The sequence below is a fragment of the Corvus cornix genome, chromosome 6 (assembly GCF_000738735.6).
Source record: "Corvus cornix cornix isolate S_Up_H32 chromosome 6, ASM73873v5, whole genome shotgun sequence".
In the NCBI taxonomy this organism is placed as follows: Eukaryota; Metazoa; Chordata; class Aves; order Passeriformes; family Corvidae; genus Corvus; species Corvus cornix.
The window spans coordinates 33,889,443-33,903,671 of record NC_046336.1 but is presented as its reverse complement, the minus strand read 5'-3'; the positions used below and the strand labels follow the sequence as shown (position 1 = coordinate 33,903,671).

General features: G+C 49.9%; 1 protein-coding gene across 14 annotated transcripts in view; it reads right to left on the bottom strand.

Annotated features, from left to right (window-relative positions):
* Nucleotides 1–9,043, bottom strand: part of PCDH15 (protocadherin related 15) — a 633,986-nt gene extending 624,943 nt beyond the window's left edge. For 8 of the 14 annotated variants that reach the window (XM_039553554.1, XM_039553537.1, XM_039553545.1 and 5 more), the window contains exon 1: nucleotides 7,086–7,150. The gene's annotated coding sequence lies outside the window, so the exon portion shown is untranslated. Of the gene's footprint in view, nucleotides 1–7,085; nucleotides 7,151–9,002 lie in introns of those variants that run through there. The other 6 variants (XM_039553551.1, XM_039553552.1, XM_039553553.1 and 3 more) reach the window with 3 other exon arrangements.
* Nucleotides 9,044–14,229: the final 5,186 nt, after the last annotated feature.

The window sequence follows — 14,229 nt, the reverse complement described above, 5'->3', positions numbered from 1 at the left end:
CTTGAGAGATTTCGAGATCCTATTTGTGAATGTTAAATAATTTGAAGCTCTGTAAGATAAATGGATTCAGAAACCAGCCAGTGCTTCTTTGAATTGAACTTGTGCTCACACATCTACCACCCTTCCCCTTTCTTTGACAGGAACTGAAAAAAATAAAAATTCAATGGCAATCTATTCCTGCATCAAGTTGTTCATTTTTCCTTGTCATACACACAGCACTGAAGTGTCACAACCTAATTCCATTAGAGTGTGGGTTTCATTTCTAGTTTGCAGTTGTTCTAGATGCAACAAGTAAAATTAAATACACCATATTCCAATTACTTCCACTGCACTGCCTCACAAACAGCTTCCTCAAACTTGCAATCTCTGTTTGCAGACAAGAGCAGAGAATAAAGCCCCGAGTTATTTTGTCTTGTCGAACACACCATCAGAAGACAAAGGTTCCCAAGTTATTTCAAGCTTGGATATTACCCAAGTGTAAGAACTGGAAGGAAAAACCCAAAAAATTTCATAGTCCATAAATTTGGTTTGCTTGGTGAAACACAGTTTTGTACAGGGAAGAATCCTGGGAATAAGGATCTGCCATAGTGCTCAAGAACGTAACCTTGGAGTGCAGCCACACTCAAATATTCATTGTTTAGAGAAAACACTCAAAAAACAGTCAAATGAAAGCTCAATCAAAACCACACCAACAGTGTTTGCCTCTTCTCCTACTCCCAACAGGCCATAATGGATTTCTCTTTTTAGAAAAAAATTCCTTGTCTCTACAACTGTGACAGTAATCACCATAGAATCCTGGTTGGGAAAGACCTCCAAGATCAAAACCCAGCTGCAAACCCAGTCCTTCCAAGCCCACTTCCACCCCCGGATCCAAGTGCCACCTGCCCGATGCTGTAAAATCCATCCCTGAAGTTTGAACAGCTCCTGTGATGGGAACAGGGAATGGGGTGTTTGCTTGACTGGGGAAACACCCCTACAAACAGGCCAAGTCCACACCAGGATCTGCAAAGAGGGAGCACAAAGCTGCCCGATGCCATCCCAGCAACATTTGGAGCTGCCAGACCAAGGAATCTCCTGATGTCTCAGTAGAACTCTTAGCTTTGAATTATGATGTGTCCCATAACATGGATATCAGAGAAATCTAGAGTTATACTCTCACATGGTGCCGGGAGATGGCCCAGAGCTCACAATATCCATGTGGAGCATTCCCATGGGATAGCTCCCAGCACACCCAGACCATCAGATCACAGGAGTTCTCTCCCTCTTGTCAAAACCAACCACAGAAGTGCCCAGCGGAAGACAACACCCACTGAGGCAGGAACACTGCTTCTCCAGATAGGGAGGGGGAAACTGAAAATGTTGCAATCAGTCATTCAAATTACTCTTCACACTGGGATTAGCATCCATGCTCTTGTCAAAAGCACCACATGAAACACAAAGTAACAGATTGCAGTCGTCCATTTCACCCAAGAGGGGGGAGAAAAAAAAAAAAAAAAAAAAAAAAAAAAATCACCAAGACCCTCCCAAGGCTGGACACTGAACCAGAATGTGAAAGGGAAACAAAGGAGTATTTTTATATGTTTGAAATATGTGAGAAGGAGCCACATGAACGAAGTAAATACAGCAATCAGCACACGAATGAAGTGCATGCAACAACCAACAACCTGGCTGTGCAGCAAGGCTCCCCAGCCACAATAAGAGGTCTGGAAAATGGATAAAAATCATAGCACCAACCCTTAGCACACAGCCCTCCCAGATCCTCAGGCACTGCTATTTACACCTTCCCTCTCACAACCTGGGCCCTAAGCCATTAAATACAGAATTGAGTTGGTTTTAAGTAGAAATGTGTGCTAACGTGTATTTGGGGGGGGGGGGAGAAGCTATTTTAGGCACAAATTCTTATCCAAATCTGACTGCCTAACACCAAAAATAATAAATAAAAGCGCTGGTAAAAGTAGTGGCTGTGTGTTTGTCTCCCACTAATTAAATCACTCCAGCCAGAGCAGCATTTCAGTTCTTCAACGTGATCTTTACCTTAGAAAGGGCTCACTAGTCTTTTACTAAGATGGCTCCTCAAAATGCTTTACCAGGAGCACTTTTCTCCTTGCGTCCTTCCCAAACTGCTCCCAGAAATCTTCCCACTGGCTTTAATCATTCAGCTTTGCCTTTTTACCTCACTTTCTTCTCTCAATAACTCAAATGGTTTGTTTGGGTTAGAAAATGAAACGCATGAACTAAATAAAAAAAAATAAGGGAGTACTTCAGTGACAGAAAACAGCTGCAGCCTTTGTGGCACTTCCCTTTGAACCTCCCTCTGTTGCTCTTTTTTCCTTGCCCTTCAGACTGCACTATTCCAGGGAATTTATTTGAACCAGCGCTGTCTTTTTCTGTGTTGCAGGGTATTCTCTTGATGGCAGACAAGACAGGCTGGAGAAGGACAGCAGTCCACGGCCCTTCCTCGGGCAAACATCCACAACAGGCAAGCTTGGTTTATTTGAAGTTCCAAGGAAAACTGGGAAAAAGCCCAGGATTCCTCTGTTCACCTTTAGGCTAAGATTGCAGTCTTGATGCCACCAATGTAAATTCCTACTGGAACATTATTTCCCAGTGGTTATTTGCACCCTGAGCCAGCACAGTTCGGGCAAGGGTTTTATCCACCCAGTAGGAGAGCCTGACCGGCACCTGGCTCATCCCAGCTCTGCTGTCACTGCAGCTGCAGCTCCCTAAGTGAGATCCATCACTGTCTGCTTGGGCCTTAATTGCTCTCCAAAGCCCCTGCAAGAGGTTCCCAGTAGAGATAAAGTTCCTCCGATGCAGCCTAAACAAACAAACAGCAATTAACACCTTCCCCTGCCTTTCCCACACTGGCAGAGAGCAGAGGGGCTCCCTCGCTCATCCCCAGCTCCCCAGTGCTGGGGTTTGCTGCACCCTGGAACCTCCAAGGTAGCTCCTTAATATTTTGTGGCTGCCCCTGGATCCCTGGCAGTGTCCAAGGCCAGGTTTGACAGGGCTTGAAACACCTTGGGATCGTGGAAGGTGTCCCTGCCCACAGCATGGGGTAGGACTGGATGGGCTTTAAGGTCTCTTTCAACCCAGACCATTTTGGGATTCCGGGATTAGCCAAGGGTTGAGGGCAACCACACTGACAAGGTGGAATTTCTGCCAACAGGGGAATCCACAGGGATGCAGGGCAGATGCAGCCACAACCCAGCTGTAGGTCACCCTTCTCCCTGCTGGCTTTCCCTTCCCCAGTGAATCCAGGGAGAACACCCATGTCCCTCCCACACACAAAGCTGTGCTTTGGGCATAGAGAGGGGTCATAAGGAAGTCAGATCAGTAGATTTATACATACAAAACAGACACTCCTAAGTGATTTTAGCTCTTCTCCAGAGGTTTGCCACCAGCCAGCAGAATTACTTGTTCTACCTTCTCAGGAGCTACAGCTTGATAAAAGTCCAGCCAGGTGTGCAGTGGCCCAAGGACAGCCTGTCACCCTAACAGCTCAGGAACACCCCGAGCCGCTACCAGGGGATCACACCCGCTGCCCGAACTGCCGAAACCAAACCACTTCCCACTACTGCTGAGTTAGTGCTCATTGTCAAGTCTCTTGCAATAAATCCCCGAAGCACACAAAGCTGCAGGAGCATCTCCTCTCCCCAAAGCCTGCTATGCTGTGCTTGCACAAGCTTTTTAGGCACTCAATGTCTCCTCCCCCAAAAGATTTCACATCAACAAATGCATCAAATAGAATCCTCTGGTAGCATCAAAATTAATACATACCTGCAAGGCACTTTTTTTCCTCCTTCATCAATCAGTTGATTAGTTATTTTTAATTAAAACAGCAAGCTCTGATTGCAGGATTTTGAGCAATAATCCTTGCGACTTTAACTACTGTTTTCTGTGTTCAGACACTGAATTTCTGAACTATTAATAGGACAGAACAAGCAAACTTGGGTTTAATTCTCAAGCAGCCTTTTGGCTTGATCCAGATTTCAAGCTTCCACTATTCAGTTATCCATCTGCATGTTTCAAGTACCAAGAAGTAAATAATATTTGGCTAACAGGTAAATTTTCATCTGTGCACTCTAAGTTTAAGAGAAAAACAGCTGGTTCACACATTAAAAAAAAAAAACCCTAATGATTCATTTTGCCAGAAGTCTGTTAAGTTTACTTCAAGCTTGGATGAAGAAGATCCAAAAACAACCTTCATGGGTAAAAAAGTTCTCTTTGCCAAACCAATGGGTTTGTATCAGACTTACTGTTACAACAGAACTAAGACCAGAATTTACTCTCCTATTTTCAGATTTTGCTGCTTGGCTGGACAGAGGCCCACATGCAGTCACAAATATAAAAACAAAAAAAAGAAAAGAAAGCTACTGTTCTTGTTATTTTCCTGTTTAAGAGCATTTTGACAAAGGCCTAATTGCTTCCAGAAGTTTGCTGAAGCCATGAAAGGAAAAGTGCCAAGCTACTGGTTTTATTTCCTTAACCTGCTTGCTAACCACAAGCAGAGTTTTAACAACTTATGTCCCTCGTTTGAAGCTGTTAACAAAGTACTTAAATCCCAGGGTTCAGGGGTAAATCTCCACGGAGTTCAGGCTACTAAGGCATGGGAAGGAGAAAAGGAACAGCAAGCAAGGGAGACCTGAAGGATCCCACTTTTTAAGGATGTGTCCCACTAAGTAAAAATGTGGTTCCTGAAGCATCCAGGGGCCAGCAGCAGTAAGTAAGGAACTTCCATAAGTTTATTTTGTAAACTGAGGGAAAAAAACTCGAGCCAGGTTCTACCTCCTGTCTGATGTCCATGCTCTTCTGCCAGCCCTGACAAAGCTCTGTATCCCCGAATCACTCCTGTAGCAGCCTTTGAAGCACAAAGCTTCAGTCTACAGCAGATGCCCACCCAGCACTGCAGTGGAGCTGTCCCAGACAGACACCAACCCCAGGCTATCCCAAGGGTAATAAACACATCTATGTCATGGATACACAGCAGCAGCTCCACAGACTTTGTGCTTCAGGCTTCCATTTCTGTACAGAAAATCAGAGCCCAGATCTGAGCAGCTCACTTGCACAGCTGATATGATGGAGGAATGAGTGATAACCATGGTCTCACAAAGCTGACAGAACCTCTTCATCTGCAAAATGCACACTGAAGTAGCGCTCACTTGTGAAGGTGTTTAGCCCACGTGTCCAACAACCGTTCCCATTTTGCCAAGGGAATTAGAGACTCTTACACTTTTCCAGATACACACATGCATTGTCATTGGGAAGTTACAGAAAAAGCAGGACGTGAAAGGCTGCACTGCAAAACTTTGAATAAAAACACGAGCAAGCCTGATTTAAGTGTCCCTTCACCTGTCCACGGTCATTCCCTGGAAAATTAAGCACGTGTCACCTACAGCCACTGTGCCTTCCAGAGGGTGGCATAAGGGGGCCTGCCACATCCACAGCAGCTGAAGCAAGAGGGGAGAGGCAGTAGTCCCCGATTTGGGAGTAACCTGCCTCAAATTTCGCAAAGCTTTGGCACACCAGAACGTTGAAAGCAGGGTAGGCTCCCACGCCGCTGCTGTGGGTGCCGGGTTACGCGTGTGACAAGGCTGTCACTCCTGCGGCAGTGCCAGCACGCTGCCGCTGCCCCTTCGGGGGCTGGGAAAAGCACCCTCACACCCGTTCCGTGATCCATGCAGATCGGGCTCTGCTGGGAGGCAGGAGGAGATCGCGCCTCTCGGGGAGAACTGAATTTGGAAGAGTAACACGGCAGGAACAGTTTGCATTCATCCCCGGCTTGTTACGTGGGATCTCGAGAACATTTGCTTTACCACTCCAGCTATACAGTCTGATTTTATTTTTAAATGTCTCTTTTTCCCCAGCTTCCACTCATCAGAGAGCAAAACTGTTCTCAGTCGAAGTGAGAAACGTATTTGCTTAACACGCAGACAGCCCAAAGAGCAGTCTGAGGAATTTATATGTCACGAACCTCCTCCCGTCGGGGGGTGGGTGGGAACAGACACGGAAATGTTTCCACCTTAACTTTTGATGATGGGAGTGGGAGCAAACCCGCCTTGCATACACAGGGGCTTCCCCCCACACCTCGGCGGGGCCCAAATGAGTCAACGGGAATTGATTTGCATCCAAAACCCCTTCGACTACCACACCCCTCCCTCTGAATTAACATCCAGTCATCATTAATGGCAACTGCCGAAACAGGCAGAGGGGCTGCAAAGCCGGCACCTACCTCCACCGGCATGTGCCCCCAGATGACACCACCCACACGTCTGTCTTGCTCTTCCCGAGTTAATCTCGGTGCTCCCGCTCCAGCCCCCACGGCTGACCTCACCGTACATCCCTCAAGTTCACACAACATTTCAAACACAGAGCTCGCATCAGCCACAGGGATAGATAAAATCACTGGGGTGTGTAAAAGGCAGGCAGCAGAGTCACAGCACCTACCAGGAGCCGGGGACCGGGGTTACCCTGCTCATTCCTGCCACTCCCAAAATCCCTCTCCCAAAGCTTTCCCGGGGCTTTCCGAGCCCGAGAAGGTGTCCCCCCGCAGCTTTGCGGTTCCAAGGCAATGAGCTTCCCGTGTCCCCTCCGCAGGACTCCCCCGATGCCTGAAGGGCTGAGGCACTCGAGAAAAGGCAGCAGGGAAGGCACCCAGAATCACTCCGCTTCCCCCAAAGGAGCTCGGAAATGTGCTGGAACAGCAGCCTCTCCCGCGCCAAGTATTACAGGAGCAGAATACTAACGGGTTCCTTGATTTTATCCATTACCATATGCAGATATTAAAGTCTGAGCGCTGCATTTCTACCACTACTGGCCCTCGCAAATTAACCCTGCATCTCAAAGCGACACCACAATAGTTTAGGTCACCGTCTCTCCTCTGCTTGGCGACAGGGACCGATGGGGAAGGGGAGGAGGAGATGGGTGTTTGTCCTCGCTGGAGGAGGCTCTCCCAGCTCCGGCCGCGGAGCCCTGCCCTTGCCCCAGCAGGGTGGAAGCCTCCGGGCTGAGGCAGCCCGAGGAGCCGCGGCAGCGCAGGTGCAGCATCCCCCCGCCTGCGCATCCCTCCCTCGCCCCCGACTTACCCCCTTCCGCCAGGAAACTTTCGGCCGTGGCAGGCAGCGGGACGGGCCGGGCCGGGGGCCGCCGCCCTCTGACAGCGAGGCCGCGGGGTCCGTGCGGGCGCGGGGGCAGCGGCGGCGCCGCTCCGCCCGCCGGGGCCAGCGCGGCTGCGGCGGTGCCTGCGCAGGGCGGGGGGAGCGCGGGAGCGGGGCCGCCGCTGCCCCCCCGGCGCGGCCGCGGCTCCCGGCGCGGGGAAAGCGCTGCTGCGCTGCGGAGCCGCTGCTCGTGCCCGCCTCCCCGCACCGGCAAAAGGGAAAAAAAAAAGGAAGGGAGGGAGGAGGGGGGGAAGGAAAGAAGGCAGCAAGCGTTCGCGAGGGCTCCGGGCATCCCTGCCTCGGCAGCCGGTCCTCCGCCGCTGCTCCTCCGGGATAGTGCAGCCAACTCCCCGGCAGCCCCACCGCCCGTCTTGGCCCCCGGCCACGGGCACAGCTAGGGCAGGCAGCGCACGGCAGAGCGGGCCAGGGGCTCGGGGCGCGCTCCTTCCCTCCCTCCCTGCCCCCCTCCCGCCCGCCGCGGCTGCGCTGCGCTCCAACCCCGCGCCCCCCGCCCTGCCCGAGCGGGAGATGCGCCGCGGCACCGGGGAAGGAACCTCCGGCAAAGCCGCTCTCAGCACTTACTGAGCCCAACTCCGGACCGACGCGCACCCACCGCCGAGGCTGTGCTTGCTGCTGATGCCTTATCCCCAAATGCCACCTGTAGGCCTGTTTCCTCGGAGGCTCAGTGTCTGGGCTGCCACCCGCCTGAATTCGGCGTGCGAAGTTTCAGGCGGCGAATCAACACCGCGGGGACCTGTTGGCTGCCCGGTGTGCGCGGCGGGTCAGCCCCGCCGCCAGCTCCCGCTGCTCCCCGAGAACAACATCCCGCACAAACCTGGGCCAATCGCACCCACTGCGGCGACACGAGAGGCCCTGAGGGGCCAAACCTCCGGGTGTTACCCTAAAGCAGCGCAAACCTTCATCTCTTAATAAACAAACTCCGCGTTGATTCAGCCGTTTATGGCCGATACAAGGGAACGGCACCTAACGCGCTGCTGGTTTCAAACGCAAATGTTCGCTTCTTCACCCCACCCCCTCCACTCATCTCCAGCCCAGAGCAGGATAGGCTCTCTCACTCCTGAAGAGAGTTTTTCCCCCTTAGCCAAGCGAATACAAAACGCGAATTAGCCCATTTAATTACACCAAACTCCCCTCCCCTCTTGACTTCAAACCCCTTTATTGGGTTTACCTGTGCTCCTCCCTCACACTTCTGCGGGCAACTCTATCAACAAAACCATCAGCACCTGTCTGTAAAACCTTTTAAAAAGGAAAATAGTCACTCCTGACCTTTCACGTGAAGATGACCATGTAAATCTTGAGTGTCTCAATAGCCTCTCAGATCCAAACGTCAACGCAGACTTAGAAACCACACATTTTCTGCACAGAAGCTCAGTAGAATCTGATCTTCCCCAAATATTTTCAGAGGAGTCTGCTAATTCCTTTGGAATCTTAATAACCAATCCCAACCTTCAGAAGGACTCGCGCTGTACTTCAGAGTCCCGAGGAGCTCTAACACTCCGGATATTAGACAAGGAGCACAGTTTGATTAGAGGGAAGCGGGACGCTGACAAGTAGCCTGCACGCAAGTGCTTCTCCCCTGGACAGCGCCACGTAGCAGCACCCACCGCTCAGAGGCCCTCACCGCGGTCGCGCCGGTGGCCCCAAACTGCGGCCAGGAGCCACTGGGGCGAGTGGCTTCGGGCGAGTGGCTTCGCTCCCTCCCGCACCCGCTCAGCGCACGGGGCCGCGGCTCCCGCAGCTCGGGCGGCCTCGCTGTTACGGTGCGGGTTCCCCATCCCATCTCCCATCCCATCCCATCTCACCACCCCGTCCCTGCATCCTCACCTCCGCCTCGGGCCCCGGCTGCCTCCGCCGTGCCCCGCTCGGGAGCGGCGCGGAGCCGCGCTCGCCAAACGCGGGCGGAGTGTGCCCCCGCCACGGCTCGGAGGGACGGCGAACTGCAGCCGCAGGCACCGGCCGCTTACACCCTTTCCTGCCTTCCCTTCCTTCCCTCCCTCCTGCCTGCCTCGCCTCGCTCCTGCCCGCCCCGGCACCCCTGGCCCGTCTATCAGCGCCTTCCTTGGCGGACATCGCCCCCTCTCCCTCACCTCCGCGCACCTGCGGGGGCTCGCCTTGCTAGGGAGGAGAAAAACCCACTGAAACAGAGAGGAACTGCGGCGCGTCGGACTCCATGTGGGCTCCGAGAGCGGGATCAGCTCGGGGATGCTGGCGTGGGGTGGGAAGTGAACAGGGCTGATTTCTGTGAAGTAAAAATTAATATTAAGTACAGCGGCTGAAGATCGTGTGTCCTGGTACTGGCGTAGAATCAGCTCATTAGCAGAAGTGGTGTTTAGGCTTCCAGCAGTTGTCCTTGCACATTTGTCTTTACAAACAAGAGATACTTGTAAAGATCCTCGTGCACTTCAACAGAGGCCCATCAGCTTCCTTGTTAATTTGCTTTAAATATAAGTGTTTCCTGAATATGTGAGCTTTGCAGGCTAAATGGGAGATTTTTGGTGAACTACCTGATTAAAAATCTCAAGCAGGATCAGCAGCCTGTGGAATCAGGGACTCAGCCATTATTCATTTTTTACTACAATATTTATGAACAACACTGCACATACACTGTAACTTCCCCTACCTCTGCCCCCAAAGCTCATGAGCTTAAGCCCTGATCAATGCAGTAGCCCAGGCCAGACTCCTCCACTCAGAACAGGATGTAAAGAATGATTATTTAACAATAAAACCCCGAGAAGACTGAGGTTGGCAGGAGATCCCAACCCCACTGCTGCTGCTGCTCCCCCCCCCAGCTGCTCGCATGAAGACACGAGTAGGGCTCAGGAAATGAGTTCTGCCTAGTTGGCTGCCCTGCCACCAAAAGAAAAGTTCCCCAAGTTCATCTTAGCCTTGCAGCAACTTTGCTTGACCCCGTTCAACTCACTAAATCAGCAGGAAAACTCACCTGGCAGCAAAAGGCAGCATCTACTTCATCCTTAACAAGCCAAGGGGGATCACTGAGGAGTCAGATAAGCAGCAAAGCCCTTGCTGAGCAGGTCTGGGATGAGCAGACTTTGTAGGGGGTGCAGGACCATCCCCTTCAGGTGCCAGTTGTTGTTACACTTGCTCAGCCACCCTGTGACCCCTTCTTCTCAATTTCACTTGTGTAAATCCAGATTCAATCCCCCAGCTGAACCCGAGGCCGAAATTTTTTTCCCTCACCTTCTCTGAAGGCAAAAGCCAAAGCCATATTGATTTAGATGGAGCCTTCTTGTGTTCCTCTCCAGTACAAAAGTGATGAGAGCAGGAATTTTAACCCCTGTGGTACCCTGGTGCTTTGCAGGTACACTGTAAATATTGGAATGGCAATGTGCACTTCGCAAATCAGCTCACAGCTCATGCCTCAGCACCATTTGTAAGCACGCGGGTGAATGAAAACCTCTCTTATCTTACTTCCCTTCCCTCATGCTTCTTAAACATCCAAATTCTTCAAATTAACTCCTGCAGGAAGGAAAGGAAGCAGAGGGAGGTTAAGCAGGAGGGCAGTACTGCTCAGCATCCGAGGTGTTGCACTGGCCAGGTATTTCTCCTCACCAGCATTACATGAGTCACAGAGATTTTAGCAGAGAATCTTGTTTGCTTATACAGGAGACCGACAGGTCTGAGAGCTCAGGAGCTTCTGTGCTAATGCAGAATTCAGTAGCGTTTGTCGCAGTGCACAATCATATTTGAAAAGTAATGCTTTTAATGAGAGAAAATTTTAATTTTGACTTTAAAATTTGGTGGATTATTTTATTAAGAGAGTGAGAATTACATGCAAAAGTGTGAAGACTGTTAATCAAATATTTGCATGTGCTTACATATAATTTCAATGACTGCCATTTATTTAATCTAAAAATTCAGAGTGAAAGAGCAGAATTGCCACTGTTTGTTTAGGTATGGCTACATTCACTAAGCTCATGCCTTAAGCCTCTACTTAATCTGTTTTACTACTCAGAATAATTGCAAACACGGTGATAACTTCTATTACATCCCTGCCTTCTCTTCTCTTTTAAAGAACAGTTAATCACAGGAAGAATGTGCAGAGGCATTTGCAAAGTTCTGATTTGCTTTTTATTTTTTCAATGGCCAGCTGTACTGAGAATTTGTTCAAGGATCAATGTGAATTTTATATGAATACAATTAAAGTTGTGAATATCATTCCCCAAAGCCCCTGATTAAGTTCTCCTAATCCATCATCTCCAGTAAGTATTGAAATGGATGGAAGTTTTATTGACTTCAGCGGAAGCAGGTGCAGCTCCTTGATGTGCTGGTCCCTCTCAAGCCATCTGTACCTATGTGAGTGTGATGTGTACACTGTGTGCAGTATAGATCTGTACCTCAATACCACCCACAACCTGCTGCGCATGGAAAAGATGTCAATTCCACGTGTTATTGGGGAAAATTACAGCCAGGAGCGTCTCACACACGTTAATTAATTTACATTTACTGCAAGTCGTGTCCACAACAGAGACACAAACAACCCAAACAAGCCATGCTGCAAATCATTTGCAGAGGACAGGTTGGCACCAAGAGCCTGCTGCTGTCCCCACGTCCAGATATCCATCCCACTCCTCATTAATTTGGGGAATGCTGAGTGACCACGCTGCCCATCGATTTCATTTGCAGCCCTGAGTGCTCAGCACTTCTCCACATTAGGCCTGAGGGTGCAGGAGATGAGACAGAGAATGGCCACAAAAGCTGTTTTGGCTGAAGGGGCTTGCTCAGCAACAAGCACAGAGCCTGCAGCAAAAACAGGCATAGAGGAGAATTCTTCTCAGTCGCCTGCCCCCAGCACAGGTGAGCCTCTCTCAGCAATCCTCTGCATTGTTCTCTTCTCCAAGCACCCCGGGAATTCCACACATGATCTGGGAATCTTCCTGCCACACACTCAGGTGCTCTGACCCCAGGTATGTGCAGAGCTGGCAGAGAGCTCAGTGCTGCAGTTGAAGGTGACACGACACCCCAACCTCAGAACCAGTGAGGTTGGAAAAGGCCTCCAAGATCACCGAGTTCACCAACCCAAGCCCACTTCTACGTATTTTTTTGAATACTCCAGGTGTGGTGACCCCACCACTTCCCTGGGCAGCCTGTTCCAGTGCCTGACCACCCTTTTGGTGAAGGAATTTTCCCTAATATCCTGTCTAAATCCCCTGGCCCAGCCTGAGGCCGTTTCCCCTTGTCCTGTCCCTGTTCCCTGGCAGCAGAGCCCGACCCCCCCGGCTGCCCCCTCCTGTCAGGGACTTGTGCAGAGCCACAAGGTCCCCCCTGAGCCTCCTTTGCTCCAGGCTCAGCCCCTTTCCCAGCTCCCTCAGCCGCTCCTGGGGCTCCAGCCCCTTCCCCAGCTCCGTTCCCTGCCCTGGACACGCTCCAGCCCCTCCAGGGTTCTCTGGCCAGGAGGGGCCTGAACTGACACAGGATTTGAGGTCCCTCCCCAGTGCCCAGACATACTGAATTAAAAGGTGACACCATGGCTGGCTTTTCGTAACTTTTGAGTGCCTGACACTGCAACTGAAGCAACTCATAACACAAGAAAACCACTGTAAAGAGGAGAGGGCTGCTGTATTGCAGTCTTTTCTTCATGTGAGAACAAGGGGGAAGAGAAATCCCAACAGTTCCCAGTCACCCTCCTCCAGCTGTGTTCAGACCCCATGAGAGATCTCTTCTCCTGCCAAAGAGAGGAGATCTTTATCTTGACTGGGAGGTGGAGTACTGAGGTTATTTTTTTGATCACTCGCTGGAATTGGTGAGACAATATTGCATTACAAGTCCGGTGTAGCCCAAATCCTTTCTCAGGGTTCCCTGAGGAGCCCATGTCCCTGCCAGCGCCTCCTGCCATGATCCACAGTGGCACAGTGTGCCAGGCTACACCATTTATGTTTTGACAAACTGCCAGCATTTCGCTAAGAAATCAAGTGCTAAAAAAAGGAAATTAGCAAGTTTACATCTCAGCCAAAACTGAACAGAATTTCACAGAGTAAGAAATGCTTTTCTCTGGTTCTGGAGATGTTTTTCCCTGCCAAGCTCCAAAGACTCATGGAAAACAACGTAGGTGCTTCAGCCTCTAAGAAACATAGTATGAGTCTCTTACCAGGGTAAATCCTAATAATCTGAAATAAACACACTCTCCTCAGAAAGCATCATGGCTTGAACCAGAAAATGAGACTGGATAATAGCAAACATAAAGCCTTTTGCACCAGGAGGAACATATCTACGACTCTTAACAAGCACAGCACACAGTTCAACTTTTCCAGACTGGGATACTGCACAGATGGAGGGTTTGGAAAGCTCATCTCACATGGGATACACTTCACTTGGAGCTTCTGATCCCTCTCCCAGAAGAAGGGCTGATTTACACCACTGACCATTACTTCTCTGCAGAGCCTGGGGACAGCTGTCAGAATCAGGTGGGCTTTTTGGAGAACTGACACTAATAAGGGTTCTGTTTGTATGCACAGAAACTCCTGAAGAGCTGAACATCTCTGACTGGCACTAGAACTAATAACAGCTAAGGATAGTTAGCAGCACCCAGAACACCCTCAGCAGCTTTTCTTATGACTTAGTTGTGAATACATCCATCAAGAGTGATTACACCTCACCAGTAACCAAATTACAAAGTTAAAACACAAATGAAGGGTGAGTACCACAACAACAACAATTCAAACGCCTCTGTATTCTTCAAAGTCAATAAAAGTTTTGTCCTTGCATCATTTCACTCAGTTGGGAACTCTTCTGTATCTGTGGTTTATAAACACCTCTGAATACCTTCTTTAATTACCTTATTGCAAAAAACCCAAAGAACTTGGGAAAATATTAACCCCTATTTAATATTTTGAAATTTGTATTCAGTGTCTTAAAACAATGCCTAGAAACTCTCATGCTCCCCTACTGAGGTAACGATTTCCCTGCACATGGCAGGGGGTTGGAATTAGATGATCTTTAAGGTCCCTTTTAACCAAAACCATTCTGTGTCTCAGTGATTTCTTATTTCTTTTGATTTCTCTGTTAGCCAACCCAAAGGGAGGTGGTTGAGGTT